The 20,598-nt window shown below is 31.0% G+C and overlaps 1 protein-coding gene across 15 annotated transcripts in view; it reads right to left on the bottom strand.

Moving 5' to 3' along the window:
• The window catches only part of LOC129756767 (supervillin), a 1,054,002-nt gene that overhangs the window by 49,771 nt on the left and 983,633 nt on the right, over positions 1-20,598 (bottom strand). The window contains exon 1 of one of the 15 annotated variants that reach the window (XM_055753775.1): positions 2,622-3,185. The exons of the other annotated variants lie outside the window; for them this stretch is intronic. The gene's annotated coding sequence lies outside the window, so the exon portion shown is untranslated. Of the gene's footprint in view, positions 1-2,621; positions 3,186-20,598 lie in introns of those variants that run through there. 15 annotated transcript variants of the gene reach the window in all.

Genomic DNA, 20,598 nt, shown 5'->3' with positions numbered 1-20,598 from the left:
AAAAAAAATCAATCATCAATGGTATGTGCAAAAAAAAATCCCCTCGAACAGGAATCAAACGCGAGTCTATTGATTACCTCTCCGACACCTTACCAATAGGCCAAATCGACAGACGAAACAAGCCAAGCTGTAGCTCTATTTTTCAGTTGACTGCATCGAGTTGAATTCGCTGCTAGATTCCCCGGCAGAAACTGCTCATTATGCCTTCATTGATAGTGCTCTGTTCGCCTCTAGTGAACAAATTGAAGTAAAAAAGCGTTTTAAAATTGATTAAAGTGAAAAATCAAAAATTTTATGATGTTGAAAATTGAGAAACAATGTGTAGATCATGTTGCAGTGCTTACATTTCAGATCAAGATGAATCAAAAGTCATAAAAGCTTATTTGGTGATGCTAAAAAATTATAATATTTTCGTCACTTGAGAACCTAGCTGGTTATCATTTAATATTTCTGTAAAGATGAAAAGGATATTTCTTTTTTGGTGAAAAATTAATACTATGGGTAGTACGAAACAAGTCCTTATGAAAATTTGTTCAAGAAAATACGTACTTATGTAGAAAAAAGGAGTGCTCATTCTGTCCTGGGTGCTCGTTATGCCCTCATCTCCCCTAAGTGCTTTTAAAATGAAATATTTTTAAAAAGTTAGTAGTAAAAATATTTGTGAAAAATCATAATCAAGCTGCAGAAGCTGTTAAATAGTACCGTCAGTAAAAATGAACAAATTTTAAAATTGGGTAAAAATCTGATGATATCTTGCGTAAATTGTCATATAATGTTCTATTTTTCCGTGATATCCACAGTTAAAATTTTGTTGATTTCAATGAAGTAAATTCTCCGCTCCAAAATGCCTAAAATACTACAATTTCACAAATATATTTTTTAAATTCGTGATGAATGTGTTTTAATATTTGGTATAGCTTCGTACTAAATTTTACAAAAGTTTTTTTTTTGAAAATATCGTATTATTCTCTCCATGAAGCTTTTGAAAACCAGTCAAAATTCAAACTAGTGTCGTGCGCCCATTTAGGAGCTCTCACCGCTTTTAGATACAGATTTTTATAAACTTCATCTCAAAATGGTACTAAAACCATCAGAAACCTCAACCCTCAAAAAGAACTAAGATTTTAATATGGTCATTCTCTAAAAAGCTGCCACAAAGAGACAGCTGTTCGAAGACCTTACAGTTGTTTAATTTTGTTTTTATTTTTGGATTACGTGTACTTTTTTTTATAAAGAAATAAAATTGAGAAAGCAAAGTTTTAGTTCGATTTCACCTACGAGCTACCCTAATATGTTATTTCTGAGATTACCCAAAGACTACGATTATTGCCACAGCCCGTGGTGTAGAGGATAGCCTTCAAGTCTTCTAAGCCAACAGGCGTGAGATCGAATCCCGGCCACGGCATACATAGTACACTTTCTGTGGGTTGGCGGTTTTAGCATTTGTAAGATGCTAGCCATCATATCCTCGAAAGTTGAACGCTTAGAGTTAAGTAAAAAGGAATCTTTTCGAGGGAACATCAAGTTTCATTGAGATCCTGTGTGTGTTTGTGTTCGTCTCTATTTTACTGATAACTCTCTTATCAACTGCTTGCCTTGAGGTAGCTGAGGATAAACTAATCTGACGTACGTAAAATTTAAATAGAAGTGAAAAAATACCTACAATCATAATCAAATCGAACGCAGAAATTATGATGATTGATTAGTCAAAAATTGCAGTTACAGTGAGACAAAATTTCAAATTAAACACTCAGATCACTCTTTCCAGTCCGCCGAGGAAAGTGAGGTATCGATTTTTATCTGCATAATGTGTATGTAGTAAAGATGTGATGTTCAATATAGCCAACTATCGATAACGTCAATTTGAGAAGTGAGTCCAGACAAAATTGGATGCTCATCAATTCACATATAGTCCACCTTCATAGTTATATCCCCACATATTTTGATTTAAATTTTAAGCTCATAACTCTGTTATCAGCTGTTTGTGTTTCAGAAAAAGCCAATAACGATACCTGTTGAACGTACTAGTGGAAAAATGAAATAAAATTTGTCTAGAATCTATTGCTCATGATTTCTAATTTGTATTTAGTCGCCTACAAAAATTTAAGTGTAGTCTAAAAATTTGATCAGATTTTTTAATCATGGCGCAAAAATAATCAAATCTATTCAAAAATAATCGTTATTTTCGTCATATCCGCTTGGGTAGCGAAAAGTTAAATTACCGATTCCGATTTTTATCAGTATCAGAGTTGCAATCGATGTCACGTTCAAGGTTACCAGCTAACCAATTCACCACACCCCACAGTGAATCATTTTGATTTCGATTTTCTTCTGGGTATTCTACAAATGGCAGACAACAGCCAACAACACGACGATGGTTGACGTGATTGGGAAAAGAAAAACAAATGATTGACAGGGCGCGGGTTGTGTCGCATCCATCAGAAAGATAAAATGGATGGGGTGTAATATTCCCCGGTCGTCAATCAAACGATAAACGACAAGACTGGAAACAGCAACAGTTGGATATTGATAGAATTATTACAAACACTGTACAATCGAAACCAAAAGTCGAAAATTAGCCAATAAAAGATTTTTTCAAAAAAAAAAAAAAAAAATGTTACCTTCACAACGTTGATGTTGATTATTGGTTGGTGGTCAGCCGGTGACCAATCACCGAGTTCTTGGGAACTCGTGGTTGGAATCCGATCGCTCGTTCGTTCGTTTGTTTGTTTACTTTACTGGTGCTTGGTGCTTGCTTAATCGTGGTCTCTCAGAGCTCCTCCAATAATGGGTGGTGACGATTATGATGATAAATCGATGCGCCGCGACTTCCCGCTTTCGTAAGCCTTTTTTTACGATTGTTATTATTATTTTTAGTTTATGTTTTTTGTTTATTCTTTTATAGAAGTGGGTAGCCCCAGCAGTAACCCGAATTACGCTTAGCGGGTTGGAGAAAAAAGCTTCCAATAAATCACAGCCATCAAGTAGCAGCGCAGTCGGTTTTGACCCTGTTGTGATCCCACAGCTTAAGTAGGTTGGGACTTAGCCCACCGATTTTTTCCCCAATTTTCGGTGGGTTGGATTAACTACTGGACTTAGCTTAAACCCTAAAGTATTGATAAGGAATAAGTGTGTGTGTTCTAAATTTGGTTTTGGCATATCGCTAGGCGAATTATGACTACAATGAATCTACTGGCGGACGGCGGAAAAGTCTTGCAGGTAGACGACTTCGTCGTCGAGGAGATCGGAGATCGAGTACTGCGAGTAGCACCGAGAGAGGTTTTCATCGATCAGGATTTGATCGATGTTTTCGACTGGTTTCCGAAGACTGATCGGGTGCCTTCGGAGGGTGACCTCCTCGAAGAGGTTGTGGGGTTCATCGTCGAGGAGGAGTTCCGATAGGGAGAAGGTCGATAGGGTTTTGAGGCCTCGAGTGACCCGATCGTAGTTCGTCGGCTGAGGACTGTTGGGGACTTCCTGGAGTCGGGATTCGTCCAGGTATTCGGTGATCGAGTATTGGGAGAGACGTTTGGAGAAACGTTCGGCCTCTAGGATGTCCTCGATACTGGAAGCGATATCCGAGTGATCTCGATTGCTGGACTCGGAGAGACTTTGCTGGGACTTGATCTTTCTCCGCAGGCGGACTACCGGAGGTTCAGAGGCGGCTTTCGGGATTGACAGAGTCTTACAGCGAAGGTTCTCCATGCTTGTTGACGACAGAGGCGCAGGGCGATTCTTCTGGTTGTTCATGATGTCAACCACTTGACTGAAGTGCCACTGCCGGGTGTCATTCGCTTCGAAAAGATTTTTCATCCTAGCCACGACATTACGTCGATGGACGTCTTTGAGGATGGCCGAATCTTCGCTGCCGACCTTATTTTCAACCTTATCGTCATCGGTGCAGTTTCTGTTGTCACTCGACTGAAGTTGATAGATGATTTCATTCACGATGTTACTCTTATCTTTCCTATCTAATCTCCGAGGAAAGTCGAACGAGGCCTGACTGCACTTTTCCTTGTTCTTCTTCTCGACGGCCACAATCGTACCACTTTTATCATTACTACTTGTATCACTACTACCTATACTACTTCGCTCGAGTGAAGCCTCAAAGGGCGTTGTTGCTGCTGTGACCGAGACCAGATCCAGAGACCGCGACCCGCCGTTGCCTCCGCCCCCTTTGTTGAGCGTCTTCAGCAGATCGGCTTTGATATCCTCGATCAGGCGTTCTCGTTCTCGATCGAGCGTTTCTTGGACTCGTCGCACGAACCGGCGGGCATTGTCCTTTACGTTGCCATACAAGCGCCACAGACTGTGCAGCGATACGATCACGATCAACGGAACCACCAACCACTGCTGGATCGCGTCCAGTTTTTCGAGGAGACCGAAGCCTCCCGCTGCTGAATCTTCCTCGATCATCACTAAACAATGATTGAATTCCAACCTCAAAAACCGAAAACTTCACACTCTCTAATCACGCACGAGAAATCGGGAACACTCAACAGAAACCTTTCACTTCATTAAATCCCAATTTAGGTTAAAATAACTTCCTCTTGTACTGATCCCATCTCAGAACTATTCAGAACCAACTTCACTAGAGGGTCATTAATCGTGTGGGTACTTCCCATCCAAGTCAGGACTCAGGTGAACCCGGTGATTCTGGTTCTGTTTTTTTTTTTATTTTCTGCGGCACAATCGCCAACTCAAAACCCGAGGAAGAAAGACAACGCCAAATAAGTACGATCATCCAAGTCGGGAATCCTATCGATTAAATGAAGGGGAGTCAGGAAACCGGCGTAGGGAACTCCCTCTTTGTGTTGTTGTTGGGCGATGCTGTTTTTGTTCCGAGACGAGTGAAGTCGAACAACGGACCGAACCAAAACCGAAGCTCAAACACGAACCCAACCGAACCGGCTTAACGTTAAGGAAGAACTAAAACTCGGAGCTGGCAGCCGCACGTACGTAAATGGAAGAAATTCAAACCGTTGCTCCTCAGCTCAGCTCAGTAAGCAACCGACTCGACTTAAACCGGTGGGATGCGAGAGTGAATCCTCCCGATTGTTTGGTTGAGTTTTGAGTTGAGTCTCGTCTCGTCTCGAGAGCTTTGTGAGCTGTTGATATTTTTCTGTGTTTGTACTTGCTTTGCTTACTTACTTTGAGCGGGGGTGAGGAGATGCGAACGAGTATGCGAGAAAAGTGGTTGGGTTGGGTGGAGCAAAGAGTAGAAAAAGCCATATATTTACTCGGGCTGGATGGTGTTTTGATTCATCGGCATTTGTCGAAGGGGACCGGTTGAGGATTTCTGATAAGAGATAACAGATCGGAAATCGAAAGCTCAGAAATAAAAATTGAGATTCCAGGTTGAACAAAAAACAAATTGTTTTTTCGAAATATTTTCAAAGTATAAAACTAGAATTCTGAAAGATTCTTTTTTTAAACAAATTTTTCGGTATCAGTAACCCTAACCTTCCTGCATATTTATTTGAAAATAAAAACGGTTTAACAGAGCTGATCCAACCAACCGGGAGGGATTCGTTCCATCCAAATCCAGCGGTAATTCCAGTCTTTCTTCCCAGTCCCAACAATTCCAGCCTAACTACATATCAGTCTGTTCAGTTAGAAGGGCAATGATGAGTAAAGAGAGTTTCGCAGAATTGATCCAGGAATTCCTGGGATGCGCGTAGAGTTTGCAAGCCAACTGTTTTCTGAGAAGTTTTCAGTTTCTCTCGCAAAACAATAAGGAACACTGTCTCTAGTTATGGATTTGAATTTTGATTACTATATTCGCTCATGATTTTAAATTCAAATTTAGACGACAAAAAAGACTAAATTGCAAAAATATTTAAGAATACTAAAACTTACAAATGAAAAAAAAAAACAAAAATCACAAAAACGATAAAATGTAAAAATAATTTTAAAAAAACAATAACGAGGAAAAATATTAAACTATTAAAAATTGTCTAAATTTGAAGATTTTTCCCAAATCCTCTTGGTAGTTTAAAACCTTGAAAACGCAATTGGAAAAGTCTACATATTTATACAATCTACCAAAATCGACAAAATTGCCAGAATCGTCAAAGTCAAAAATGTCAAAAATGACAAAAAGGACAATGTTTAAAAAAATGGAAACTTTTTAAATCAAGTTTGTAGTTTCTTCGTTTTTTTTTATTTTTGTTTTTATAAAGAATATTATTCTTGGCATCCTAATATTTTTTTATTATACCTACGATTTCTTTTTTTTTTTAACAAAAAGTTGTTTCTCGTTGAAAATTTAGGAATATTTTTTCAAATTACATTGTTAAAAAAATGACAAAAATTATAAAAATGATAATAATGACACAGAACCTCAAAATGTAAAAAATGTCCTAAACACAATAAACAATAAAACAAATAAAAATTTAAGAGAACAAAAACCTTGAAGGGAAGAAGAAAATTGAGAAAACCTAGAAAAATATTAACATCAAAAATACTAAAATTTATTTAATTCAAATGTGACAACCAAAACCAAAACCAAAAAAAAAAACAAAATTTTCAATAGATAAATAAACGAAAATACAAAAAATGTCAATTGAAGAAAGCCCAACGTATTGTTAAAAAATGGAATTAAAAAAAATGACAAAGAGAAAAAATTGCAGGCGAAATAGGTCTTCACAATTATAACAAAAAAAAATAACATGACAAAAATGATAACACAAAACATAAAATGACAAAAACGTCCAAAATGACAGAAAGGACAAAGTTTAGAAAATAAACCATTTTTTAAATTTTGAAATTTCTTAGTTTATTTTTAATTTTTTTTTATAAAAAAATTTGGTATCTTAATTTTTTTGATTATGCCTACGAATGCTTTTTTCCTAAACACAAAAAAACGGACACAAATTCGTCGAAAAATTAAAAAAAAATTCAAATTGCAAAATTGAAAAAAAATAACACTAATAAAAATGATAATAATGACACAAAACAGAAAAATGTAAAAAATGCCTTAACACAATGAAAATAAGATAAATAAAATTGTACTCTTACAAAAAACTTTGAAAGGTGTCAAAGAAAAAAAAAAGAAAAACTGGAACAATATAAACATTACAAATACTACAATTTATTTAAATCAATGTGACAAATAAAAAATATAAATAACAAAAAAAAAACAGAAATTTCTAATAAATGAATAATGAATAATAATAATAGTAATAAATGAACAATAAATGAATAAATGAATAATAAATCAATCAATGAAAAAATTCTTAAATTAATGAACTAAGGCATTGTTAAAAAAAAATATACAAAAAAAAGAATAGAAGGAAATGGATGGAATTCAAAAAATAACAAAGGGAAAAAATTGAAGGCGAAATTAGTCATGACAATTATAAAATCATTATAAATAAGACACAAATGATAACAAGAAACATAGATTGAGGAAAATCACAGAGAAAAAAAATCAAAACGATATAAAAATGGCACAAGTGATCAAATTAACAATATAAAAAAAAACCAAAGTTGAAAATTTTTTGAATTTTCAAAAATAAAAAGTAAAAAAAAGGCAAATATAACAAAAATTGCAAAAGTTAAAAAATAACAAAAATGACAAATAAAAAATTTCAAAAATTAAAAGAAAGGGCAAAAATTACAAAAATATTAAAAAGGTAAAAATTTACAAACATCGCAAAAATGTCTACATTCTTTTTGTCAGAATTGATCAACATTGTTTTTATTACCAAAAGAGAAAAATCTTCCAAAAATGACAGAATTATCTGAAACATTTATCAAAAATTTATCACTTCATATAAATTTTGGAATTCTTCAAATTGTTCAATTGTCCTTATTATCAAATTTGTCAAAATTTTTAAAATTGACAATTTTTTGAAAGGACCCAAGCAACATTTCAGGTTTTATAACCGACTAAAAGACCAAGTTTAAGTTTTTTAAGAGGCCTGAAGAGTCTAATAAATCAATAAGTGTTACTTGGGGAGAAAACTGACAAAACTGAGAAAGAAGATTTTTGGTTCTGGTCTAAATTGTTATTTGGTAGAATCTTCAAAATTTCATTTTTTTGTTCAATTTTACGGTCAAATTTATTATTTTTTTTTTGTTAAAATTGGAAAAATTGTCAAAATAACCGAACGAATTTAATATTCTCAAAATTGCCAAAAAATCAAAATCAATTTACTCTCAAAATTTTTAAAATTTTCAGTTTCGTTGATTTGTTCAAATTTTGAAAATTTGATGCAATTGACAAAATTGATAAAAAAAAGCTAAAAATTGGTCAAGACAACTAAAAAGAAAAAAATAACAGGACAAAAAAGATAACTTGAAACACAGAGTGTGGAAAATCACAGAGAAAAAATCAAAACGAAGAAAATTTCACAAGAGATCAATCAGCAAAATTGACAAAAAATTAAATTGCGCAGTTGAAAAAACATATAAATTTGCCAAAATGAAACGTTAAAATTAAAAAAAAACAATTGGTAAATAAGACAGAAATCACAAAAATTTAAAAGAAAAACATTAAAGTAAAAAAATGTCTAAAACAAAAAAGATAAAAATGACAAAAATGACACAAATATCAAAAAGCTAAAGATTACAAAATAAAAAAAAACTTCAAAAAAATAAAAAAAAACATCACAGAGAAAAAAATCAAAACGATAAAAATTTCACAAGCAACCAGTTTAGTGGCAAATTTAACGAAAATAACAAAGTTGAAAAAACTTATACATTTGCCAAGATGAAAAGTAAAAAAAAATTGCAAATATGACAGAAATTGCAGAAAAATACAAAAAATAAAAAAATATCAAAAAGGAGGAAACTGACAAAATTGAAAAAGAAGAAATAAGCTTTTTATCATTGTTAATAATTAAAAATTAGTGAAAATTAAAAAAAGTTAATACTTTTTATTTTATTTTACTTTTAACGTTAAACTTGTCAAACTTGTTAAAGTACCAAAATCGTCAAAATAATCAAAGTTATTGAGATTGTCAAAATTGACAGCAACGTAAAAATGGTCGGATTTCAAATTCTCCAAACTGCCGAAATTTTAAAACCAAAAACTATCAAAATTTTCAATACGGTTGATGTGTTTAAATTTGTTGAAATTGGCAAAATTCATAAAAAAAGTCAAATAATCAAAATTTTAGAAATTGCCAAAACTGTCAAAATTTTCAAAAAATAAACTTAAACCACAAAAGTGAAAAAAATTCAAAATTGTCAAAAACTATAACAATTTTCACAATTATCTCATATTTTGAAATCCATAAAATGTGTCGAAATAAAAAGAAATATAAAAATTGTAACATGGCCAAAATTGTAGAAATGATCAAAAATATCAAATATGCCAGAAAAGTCAAAAATATAAAAATTGCCAAAACTGCAAAAAAAAGCAAAAATTGACATCACAAAAGAACTTGAAAAAAAAAAAAGATAAAAAAAGTAGAACTAGTCAAAATTTACAAATTGTCAAGTCAATTTTAACAATTTTGACACATGGGGATTTTTTTTTTATTATTTGGCAATTTGCGCCGCAGGTCTTCAGATCTTCCCCAAAATTGAAAATTGGATTCGTTTCTACAACTTAACAACTTAAAAATAAAGCGTACAAAAAAAAAAAACAACTTAATTTTCTAATTTATCAACTCAATTTACAAAATTTTAGAAAATTTTCAAAATTGTCAAAAAATATCACAATTTTTACAATTGGGTACTTCATATTTTCAAATTCATGAAAATTGTCGAAATAAACAAAATTATAAATAATGTCAAATAAGAAAAATTATCAAATATGCCAGAAACGTCTAAAACATAAAAATTGTCAAAACTGTCAAAAAATCAAAAATTGACATCATAAAAGACAAGACAAGAAAATGAAAAAAGTAGAACTGTTTTTTAAAATTATCTGGCAATTGGCGCCGTAGGTCTTCAGATTTTCGCCAAAATTAGAAAAATTTGATTCATTTATACGACTTAAAAACACATGTATTTTTCTCAGATTTCTAACCTTTTTAGTTTTTGAGTAAGATTCGTATTGTATTGTAAAAAAGCTCTAAACTCTGTTATTTTTCGACAAAAATCATAAAATAGCACATCAAAACGCATTTTATCGGATTTCTAAATAAAATATTTCAAAATACCATTGTTTAGCCCAATTTATGATGCAACTTTCATTACAGGACATCAAAGTGGGCAAACAACTCCTTTAAGAAATAATGACAATTATGATTAAAAATAAATTAGAAATAATAAAAACGAAGGCTTTCAATTAAAATCTGGTTCACTACCGATTCAAAACTGAGCGCATAAACGAGAAAAAAATGCTTAAGATCATTACTTCGAAAATTGAAATATTTAAATATTCCATTTGAAAATAATTCTCTAATTCCCATTTGTGAAATTATAATGTTTATTGTGAAAATTTAGATAATTGAGATAAATTTTGTTTTTTTTACAATTTTGACAAATTTTATATAGTTTTACAGACAATTTTTTTAACAGTGATTCATACTTTTGTGGATTCGTTATGTTTTCTTTTTTTTTTCGCTAATGGATTTTTTTCATATTTTGCAAAAAAAAAATCGTCGCTTTTGCAATTCTTCTCTATATTTTTCGGCTCAAACCCGTCAGATAATTGAAAAAAATTCTCGTATGTGTAATATGTCAAATAATTTTTAAAATTTAGATAATTCAGATATATTTTGTATTTTTTCAGTTTTGACAATTTTATTATGTTGATGGTTGTCATTGAAAAGTTTCCGAATTCGGACAGCTATGAAAAATTCGAAAATTTCACAAAATTTAACAGGCAGCGTTGAAATTTTGAAAGTTAAAACAGTGATTCATACTTTTTTGGTTTTTTTTTTCGAAATTGATTTTTTTAAAATTTTGCAATTTTAAAAACTTTCTGTCACTTTTGCGGCGCAAACCCGTCAGATTGTTTAAAACAAAAATCTCCTATCTGACATTTTAATTATTTTGAATATCATTCAGATAAATTTTGGTTATTTTTTTTACAATTTTGACAATTTTCATAATGTTGATGGTTGTCATTGACAAGTTTCATAATTCGGGTATCTATGAAAAATTTGACCTTTCACAAAGTGTTTACAGTGTTGCCAATTTTGACAATTTTAATCAGTGATTAATACTTTTGTGGATTTGTCATGTAATCTTTATTTTTAATGATTTTTTTTTTATCAAATTTTGAAAGTATAACTTTTTTTTGTCACTATTGTGATTTTTTTTTGTGTTTTAATTGTAATTAAAAAAAATCCTCATATCCGAAATTTTAAAAATTTTGAAAATTCAGATAATTCAGATAAATTTGGTATTTTTTTCCAATTTTGACAATTTTTATAATGTTGATGATAATCATTGAAAAGTTTCAGAATTCGGAAAACTTTAAAAAATTTAACATTTCACAAAATTTTCACAGTGTTGCTAATTTCGAAAATTTAACCAGTGATTCATACTTTAGTGGATTTATTATGTTTTCTTCTTTTTTCGTTCACTTTTAAAGATTTTTCTTTGTATTTTTCGGCACAAATCCGTGAGATAATTAAAAAAAATCCTCATATGCGACATTTGAAATATTTGTAAATTAGATAATTCAGATAAATTTTGTATTTTTTTCAATTTTGACAATTTCTATAATGTTGATGATAATCATTGAAAAGTTTCAGAATTCGGACAACTTTAAAAAAAATTTACATTTCACAAAATATTCACAGTGTTGCCAATTTTGAAAATTTAACCAATGATTCATACTTTTGTGGATTTGTCATGCTTTAATTTTTTTTTTGTTGATATAATTTTTTTTAATTTAGCAACATTAAAAATTATTTATCTCTTTTGTGAATTTTTTTTGTATTTTATTAAAATCCTCATATAAGGAATTATAATTACATATTTTGAAAATTTAGATGATTCAGATAAATTTTGTTTATTTTTTTACAATTTTGACAATTTTTATAATGTTGATGGTTGTCATTGAAAAGTTTCAGAACTCGGACAACTTTAAAAAATTTGACATTTCAAAAAATTTTCACAGTGTTCCTTATTTTGACAATTTTACCATACTTTTGACCCGTCAGATAATTAAAAAAATCCTCCTATGTGACATTTAAATAATTTTGATAATTTAGACAATCCCGATAATTTTTTTTTTTCAATTTTGACAATTTTTATAACGTTGATGGCAGGGTGGCCACTCAAAATCAATTTTTGATTTCCCGCATTTTTCCCGTTTTTTACCCGCATGGTCTCACGAAATTCCCGGTTTTATACAACAGAGAACCAAACAAATTTCCGAATATTTATTTTTGAAACCATATAAACGAAAATCGATTAAGCTTTCTTTTAGTGGTGAATGATCTTTAAATGGTTTTTGTTTCAGTTATGTTTACCAATTCACCTACAAAGCATTAGATTGATAACCAGGATTTTTTTTAAATTTTTTTAACTATGTCACTCGATTCGAAAATGTTAAACAAAAGAAAATGGGTAATATGTTAGATTATCATTTTTATTTTATTTGTATGTCATATATTTTTTTCGTCCATCAAGCTTGCCTCTCTCTGAGCGTCGGAAAGCACCTTAAAATTTTTCGCCTCCAGTTCCTTAGACTTCTTTTCTGCCTCTCGCTTCCGTTTCGTTATAGTTTTTTTCAGATTTTCCTCCATTTTTTTGCTTTTAAGGACTCGACATATCTCGAGTGAGAATTGCGGGCATACTGGATTAACTGGAAACATGTCCAGACTCTTATGCTTTCTTAATTGCCGATTTAGTTGAAAATTCAATTTCTACGCTTCCAGGAGGTAGAATTTATTTTTGAGAGTTCAATTCCGATAAGTGTTTTTGATTTTACGTTTAGTTGTTCAGGCTTTGCAACTTTCTCAATGCTCTTACAAGCCCGGTTAAATCATCGAAGAGAAATGGAACCATCAGTGCTTCTGTCTGATACTCGCGTAAAAAGAACTCAACAGTTGAAGCGGCCGTAACAAAAAAAACTCAATTTTGGTCCCAGCAAATTATCACCTACAGCTTTAGCAACAATGTCGAATACCTTCGACCGGGAAATCGATGGAAAACTCCGCTTAAAATTTAGGTGGTTTTCCTTAATCTTTTTATTCTCTTGTTTTTTTTTACCTCGTCGACAAACCGTTTGAGGTACGGTAGCATTTTGGCAGCACGTTCATTTTCCACCCACCGAACGTCACAAAATTTAACGGATATAGTTGAACCCGTTACTGCCGTATAATCTGCCCTTCTAAGTGGAATATTTTTGAACATGCTATACAACGCCCTCAAAAATTCATCCAAATTCCATTCGCTTTTCCTCAGTCCTTCCTTGAACGAGTTATGTACAGCAATGTTGCCAAAATCACAGAAAAATCTCTAATTTCACGAAATTTTTAGCCAATATTCATCACAGAATCTGTGTCACAGAACACAGGATTTTAGAAATATTCACAGATTTCACAGAATTTCACAATAATGAACGTTTCTTCGAATTTTTTTTCCATATACATTTTAAATAATTATCTTTGAATTAGAAAAATATGATAAAACTGGTACTGTTAATTGATTTTTCTTAAGTAAAATGTAAAAAAGACGCAATTTGGCATGACTTTTGAATAAAATTAATGGATAGCCAATGATTGAATTGGTAGTAATATGTTGCGATTTGTTAGAGAAATTAGAAGGTTTAAGTTAAAATGAGAGAAACCGGTGCTCAGAGAGAGTGAAAATGTGCTAATTGATGCAAATTGTTGCAAATTGTTAGATTTGTTAAGCAGTTGTGAGATTTTGATCATTACCGTTCAAAATTCAAAGAATTCTATCTCCACTGCCATCCCTCGGGAAAAAGCATCACAGAAAACGGTCACAAAATTTTTGGGTAAAATCACAGAAAGTCAGAATTTATTTTCGGTAACTTTGATGTACAGTGTGAAGTCTAATAGTGAGAATCTCGTACGACGGATTCGAAACAAATTCTTAAACCTCGCTAGTTAGTTCCTTGAGCATTCTCCAATTTACTGCTGGACTCTCCATGGAACACTTTACGCCATGAAACACTGGATAACTCGTTTCAGCAGATCATGATTTTTCGAAATACATAGTTTCACGCCATTCAGACATTCGAGCGCGTCGTCGATAAGAATGTAGAACCAATCCAATATATGTACCTTGCTTCAAATAGGTTTGTGTTTTGATTCCAGAAGCGCACACCAATATCCATTTGTTGCTTCTGTAAAATCTTATTTAACGTTTCGTCAAATCCTAATACTAACTCGCTGCAATTCTGAAGTAAATTGAAAACTTCATTTAAAAAATATAAAGCAATACCGTGTGGAATAAAATAGCTTATTTTTGTTCTTCCCACTTCTATTCGATTAGGACAGCCAGATTGTCCGGGAACATCCTTTTGTTGTTCAATGAAGCAAGTTCAAACTAATCGAAACCGATCCAGCTCGGCAGGAGGATTCGTTTTGACCTGGTGGAAGTCAATTGGGAAGAAAAAAAATATCACCAGTCAATCTATTTCCACTTGTTTCGACTTTCAACTAAACTTCATTGAACAGACTTTCACTGAGCCAAAAATTCCCGACTTTATGAAAAAATTCCCGGCTTTTTCCCGCTTTTTTCCCGTTGGATTTCAATTCCCGTCTTTTTCCCGCTTTTCCCGTTTTTCCCGAATGGGTGGCCACCCTGGTTGATGGTTGTCAGTGAAAAGTTTCAGAATTCGGACATCTTTGAAAAATTTTACATTTCACAAAACTTTGACAGTGTAGCTAATGTTGACAATTTTACTAGTGATGCATACTTTAGTGGATTCGTCATGCATTCTATTTTTTTGTTGATGGATTTTTTTTTCTCAAATTTTGTAAGTTTAAAATTTTCCGTCACTTTTCTGGTTTTGCTTTGTATTTTTCGGCGCAAACCGTCAGATCATTAAAAAAAGTGCTCATCTGTGACATTTCAATAATTTTGAAAATATAGACAATTCGGATAAATTTTGTTTTTTTTTTAATTTTGACAATTTGTATAAAGTTGATGCTTGTCATTGAAAAGTAACAGAACTTGGATAATTTAAAAAAAAATTGACATTTCACATAATTTTTACAGTGTTGCCAATTTTGAAAATTTAATCAGTGATTTATATTTTTTGTGGATTTGTCATGTTTTCTATTGTTTTTCCTCGATTATTTTTATTTCAAATTTTGGGATTTTTCTTGGTATTTTTCGGCGCATATCCTTCAGATAATTAAAAAAAATCTTATTTTAAGAATTTTGAAAATTTAGATAAATCCAAAATTTTTTTTTTTAAATTTTGACAATTTTTATAATATCGATGGTTGTCATTGAAAAGTTACAGAACTAGGGCAACTTGGATAAATTGCTAATTTTGTCAATTTCAACAGTTGTCATACTTTTGTGGATTTGTCATGTATTTTATTTTGGACATTTTTTGCCTCTTTTTCGTTAGTGTAATTTTTTTCAATTTTTTATTATTCTTCTTAAATTTTTTTTGGCAAATCTTATTTGTAAATCCAAGTTTATCAAGCTTCGAATTATGTCATGATCATTGATGCAAAAAATGTAGCAAACCGAATGATTCATAAATCTCGATGATTTAACTATGCTTAACCAGACAGAACACAAAGTGTACTATTGTTCTCGACTTTAACATTAATCTTACTTCTAGGATTACTGTTTCTGACTCAAACGTCTTACCCATATTTGTACCATTTTTTTGTTTTTCTAACGAGACGTTATGATTCGTACGTTTTCGCAAGAGTTTTTTTAAATTTTTTTTTATTAATCGTTTTTCCTAAGATATTCCTGACCAAAAATTTGTATAAAAAATAAATTTTGTAAAGAAGTAAATAGAAAATTGATCATGTGAACTTTCTTAGTCAGATGGTCAGATAGTTTGGGGATGGTTTCGTAATTGGGAAATTTGCTCAAATTTTCATTTCATCACAAAAACTGCCCAAACCATCCAGTAGTGCCCTCGAAGTCAAGATGGTTCGCACGACGACGGCAAAAGTGTGAAAATAAAGTTTCCAAAAAACAAAACAAAATAACAAGGAGAGAAACTACACTTCAGAGCATATGTTAGTATGGAAGGTTTTGGCCAGTTTTAATTGCTCAACAAACATTTGGATGGACGGAATTGTTTTTGTGCGATGTGCGATGGAATTTAATTTCAACATAACAGACAGTTTTATACTTCCACGAGTCCACGACTTTGACACGAAGATGCTGGGGAAGTTGATTGCTAATGAGAAGTTATCCGCCGAAAGGCGAGTGTTAAAATTCTTCTTGCCCGGGGGAAGAAAAAAGCCTAGTTATTTAATTGAAGCTTCCCCCCGTTAATAAGGCCACGCAAAAGCAGCTGCGAGGAAAAAAGTTATTCACTTAAAAATGAGCGAAATGTGTTTTGTTAACCCAATTGCTGCTTCTAGTCATCCGGCAGCCGCCCCAAAATAATTAGTATCCTCCAGGCGTAGTAAGTACTTATATGACTTCGGCAGACTCCAGCAGAAACAGCTGAATGACGAAGACTGATGCGCAAAAAAGGCCCTGGCCCAAAGGATAGAGGAGATGGATAATGATGGACCGACTACTGACTGGCTGATGACTGGTGATGGATTACTCTTGGCCTCAAATATGGCACAGCAATTTACAACAGCCGTTCGACCATTCGACCAAGTGTCTTTATATGTTCAGACTCTAAACTTAGGAGAGATGATCAGTCTCTTCGGAGATCCGCTTGATCGATTCTAACAGAAACGGATACCCCGAAGCTTGTAAAACTGAGAGAGGCCGAGGCCTGGCTTATCTTTTTGCGGGTTTATAACCCTCTTGTCTTCAAGAGTCTTCGAAATATCGAACGTCCCGGATATCTACAGCCAACTATCTCCAGGTATCGTATCGTATCGCCTCGGAGCAAGGTTCATGAAGCGATATCGATAAAATCCAGGTTACCTCGGTCGGTTGCCTTTTCAATTACTCATCATCATCTACACTTCTTCACTACGGGACCATACCAGATCGTTCAAATTGTTGGAATTGTTGTTGCCCGTTTTATTGGCTTTTCCCTTTCGTTGTTCACAGGTTGCCCGCCTTGCATTGGACAGGTTGTTCTCCCCAGAGAGATGATTCCAGTCCAGGTTCCTCGGTTGCTTTTTTTCTCTTTTTTTCAGTGATTTGCCCAAGTCATAAAGTGTCCAGCCGGGCGTGTAAGTGTCGGTTCGAAGACGAATTGCTAATTAGATGGAAGTGTGGAATATGGTTTATTGTACTGTGCTCTTTCTCCAAGATATGCTCTCTTTCGGAGCTTCTCTCTTCCAAAGCATCTCTCTTTTCAAGTGTCTCTCTTTTTTTGCTTCACCAGCATTTTTACAAAAAAAATAATAACATTCTCTCTTCCAAAGCTTCTCTCTTTTCAAGTGTCTTTCTTTTTTTTTGCTTCACCAGCATCTTTACAAAAAAAATAATAACAAAACAATTACATTTTTTGTTAACATTTTTCAGCAATTTCTTGAAACTTCATGGAGGACAATATTTTCCAACATTTGCGCCTAAATTGATAAAAATCGGCTAGCCCAATTCTGCTAGTCATTGTTGTCATTTTTGTCATTTTTGTCATTTTTGTCATTTTTGTCATTTTTGTCATTTTTGTCATTTTTGTCATTTTTGTCATTTTTGTCATTTTTGTCATTTTTGTCATTTTTGTCATTTTTGTCATTTTTGTCATTTTTGTCATTTTTGTCATTTTTGTCATTTTTGTCATTTTTGTCATTTTTGTCATTTTTGTCATTTTTGTCATTTTTGTCATTTTTGTCATTTTTGTCATTTTTGTCATTTTTGTCATTTTTGTCATTTTTGTCATTTTTGTCATTTTTGTCATTTTTGTCATTTTTGTCATTTTTGTCATTTTTGTCATTTTTGTCATTTTTGTCATTTTTGTCATTTTTGTCATTTTTGTCATTTTTGTCATTTTTGTCATTTTTGTCATTTTTGTCATTTTTGTCATTTTTGTCATTTTTGTCATTTTTGTCATTTTTATCATTTTTGTCATTTTTGTCATTTTTGTCATTTTTGTCATTTTTGTCATTTTTGTCATTTTTGTCATTTTTGTCATTTTTGTCATTTTTGTCATTTTTGTCATTTTTGTCATTTTTGTCATTTTTGTCATTTTAGTCATTTTTGTCATTTTTGTCATTTTTGTCATTTTTGTCATTTTTGTCATTTTTGTCATTTTTGTCATTTGTCATTTTTGTCATTTTTGTCATTTTTGTCATTTTTGTCATTTTTGTCATTTTTGTCATTTTTGTCATTTTTGTCATTTTTGTCATTTTTGTCATTTTTGTCATTTTTGTCATTTTTGTCATTTTTGTCATTTTTGTCATTTTTGTCATTTTTGTCATTTTTGTCATTTTTGTCATTTTTGTCATTTTTGTCATTTTTGTCATTTTTGTCATTTTTGTCATTTTTGTAATTTTTGTAATTTTTGTCATTTTTGTCATTTTTGTCATTTTTGTCATTTTTGTCATTTTTGTCATTTTTGTCATTTTTGTCATTTTTGTCATTTTTGTCATTTTTGTCATTTTTGTCATTTTTGTCATTTTTGTCGTTTTTGTCATTTTTGTCATTTTTGTAATTTTTGTAATTTTTGTGATTTTTGTCATTTTTGTCATTTTTGTCATTTTTGTCATTTTTGTCATTTTTGTCATTTTTGTAATTTTTGTCATTTTTGTCATTTTTGTCATTTTTGTCATTTTTGTCATTTTTGTCATTTTTGTCATTTTTGTCATTTTTGTCATTTTTGTCAGTTTTGTCATTTTTGTCATTTTTGTCATTTTTGTCAATTTTTGTCAATTTTGTCAATTTTGTCATTTTTGTCATTTTTGTCAATTTTGTCAATTTTGTCAATTTTGTCATTTTTGTCATTTTTGTCATTTTTGTCATTTTTGTCATTTTTGTCATTTTTGTCATTTTTGTCATTTTTGTCATTTTTGTCATTTTTGTCATTTTTGTCATTTTTGTCATTTTTGTCATTTTTGTCATTTTTGTCATTTTTGTCATTTTCATCATTTTTGTCATTTTTGTCATTTTTGTCATTTTTGTAATTTTTGTCATTTTAGTATTTTAGTCATTTTTGTAATTTTTGTCATTTTTGTCATTTTTGTCAATTTTGTCAATTTTGTCATTTTTATCATTTTTGTCATTTTTGTCATTTTTGTCATTTTTGTCATTTTTGTCATTTTTGTCATTTTTGTCATTTTTGTCATTTTTGTCATTTTTGTCATTTTTGTCATTTTTGTCAGTTTTGTCATTTTTGTCATTTTTGTCAATTTTGTCATTTTTGTCATTTTTGTCATTTTTGTCATTTTTGTCATTTTTGTAATTTTTGTAATTTTTGTAATTTTTGTCATTTTTGTCATTTTTGTCATTTTTGTCATTTTTGTCATTTTTGTCATTTTTGTCATTTTTGTCATTTTTGTCATTTTTGTCATTTTTGTCATTTTTGTCATTTTTGTCATTTTTGTCATTTTTGTCATTTTTGTCATTTTTGTCATTTTTGTCATTTTTGTCATTTTTGTCATTTTTGTCATTTTTGTCATTTTTGTCATTTTTGTCATTTTTGTCATTTTTGTCATTTTTGTCATTTTTGTCATTTTTGTCATTTTTGTCATTTTTGTCATTTTTGTCATTTTTGTCATTTTTGTCATTTTTGTCATTTTTGTCATTTTTGTCATTTTTGTCATTTTTGTCATTTTTGTCATTTTTGTCATTTTTGTCATTTTTGTCATTTTTGTCATTTTTGTCATTTTTGTCATTTTTGTCATTTTTGTCATTTTTGTCATTTTTGTCATTTTTGTCATTTTTGTCATTTTTGTCATTTTTGTCATTTTTGTCATTTTTGTCATTTTTGTCATTTTTGTCATTTTTGTCATTTTTGTCATTTTTGTCATTTTTGTCATTTTTGTCATTTTTGTCATTTTTGTCATTTTTGTCATTTTTGTCATTTTTGTCATTTTTGTCATTTTTGTCATTTTTGTCATTTTTGTCATTTTTGTCATTTTTGTCATTTTTGTCATTTTTGTCATTTTTGTCATTTTTGTCATTTTTGTCATTTTTGTCATTTTTGTCATTTTTGTCATTTTTGTCATTTTTGTCATTTTTGTCATTTTTGTCATTTTTGTCATTTTTGTCGTTTTTGTCATTTTTGTCATTTTTGTCATTTTTGTAATTTTTGTCATTTTTGTAATTTTTGTAATTTTTGTCATTTTTGTCATTTTTGTCATTTTTGTCATTTTTGTAATTTTTGTCATTTTTGTCATTTTTGTCATTTTTGTCATTGTTGTCATTTTTGTCATTTTTGTCATTTTTGTCATTTTTGTCATTTTTGTCATTTTTGTCAATTTTGTCATTTTTGTCATTTTTGTCAATTTTGTCATTTTTGTCATTTTTGTCATTTTTGTCATTTTTGTCATTTTTGTCATTTTTGTCATTTTTGTCATTTTTGTCATTTTTGTCATTTTCATCATTTTTGTCATTTTTGTCATTTTTGTAATTTTTGTCATTTTAGTATTTTAGTCATTTTTG

This window comes from Uranotaenia lowii, chromosome 3 (assembly GCF_029784155.1).
Source record: "Uranotaenia lowii strain MFRU-FL chromosome 3, ASM2978415v1, whole genome shotgun sequence".
In the NCBI taxonomy this organism is placed as follows: domain Eukaryota; kingdom Metazoa; phylum Arthropoda; class Insecta; order Diptera; family Culicidae; genus Uranotaenia; species Uranotaenia lowii.
Note: the sequence above shows the minus strand (reverse complement) of the source record. Positions and strands in the feature narration are given on the sequence as shown.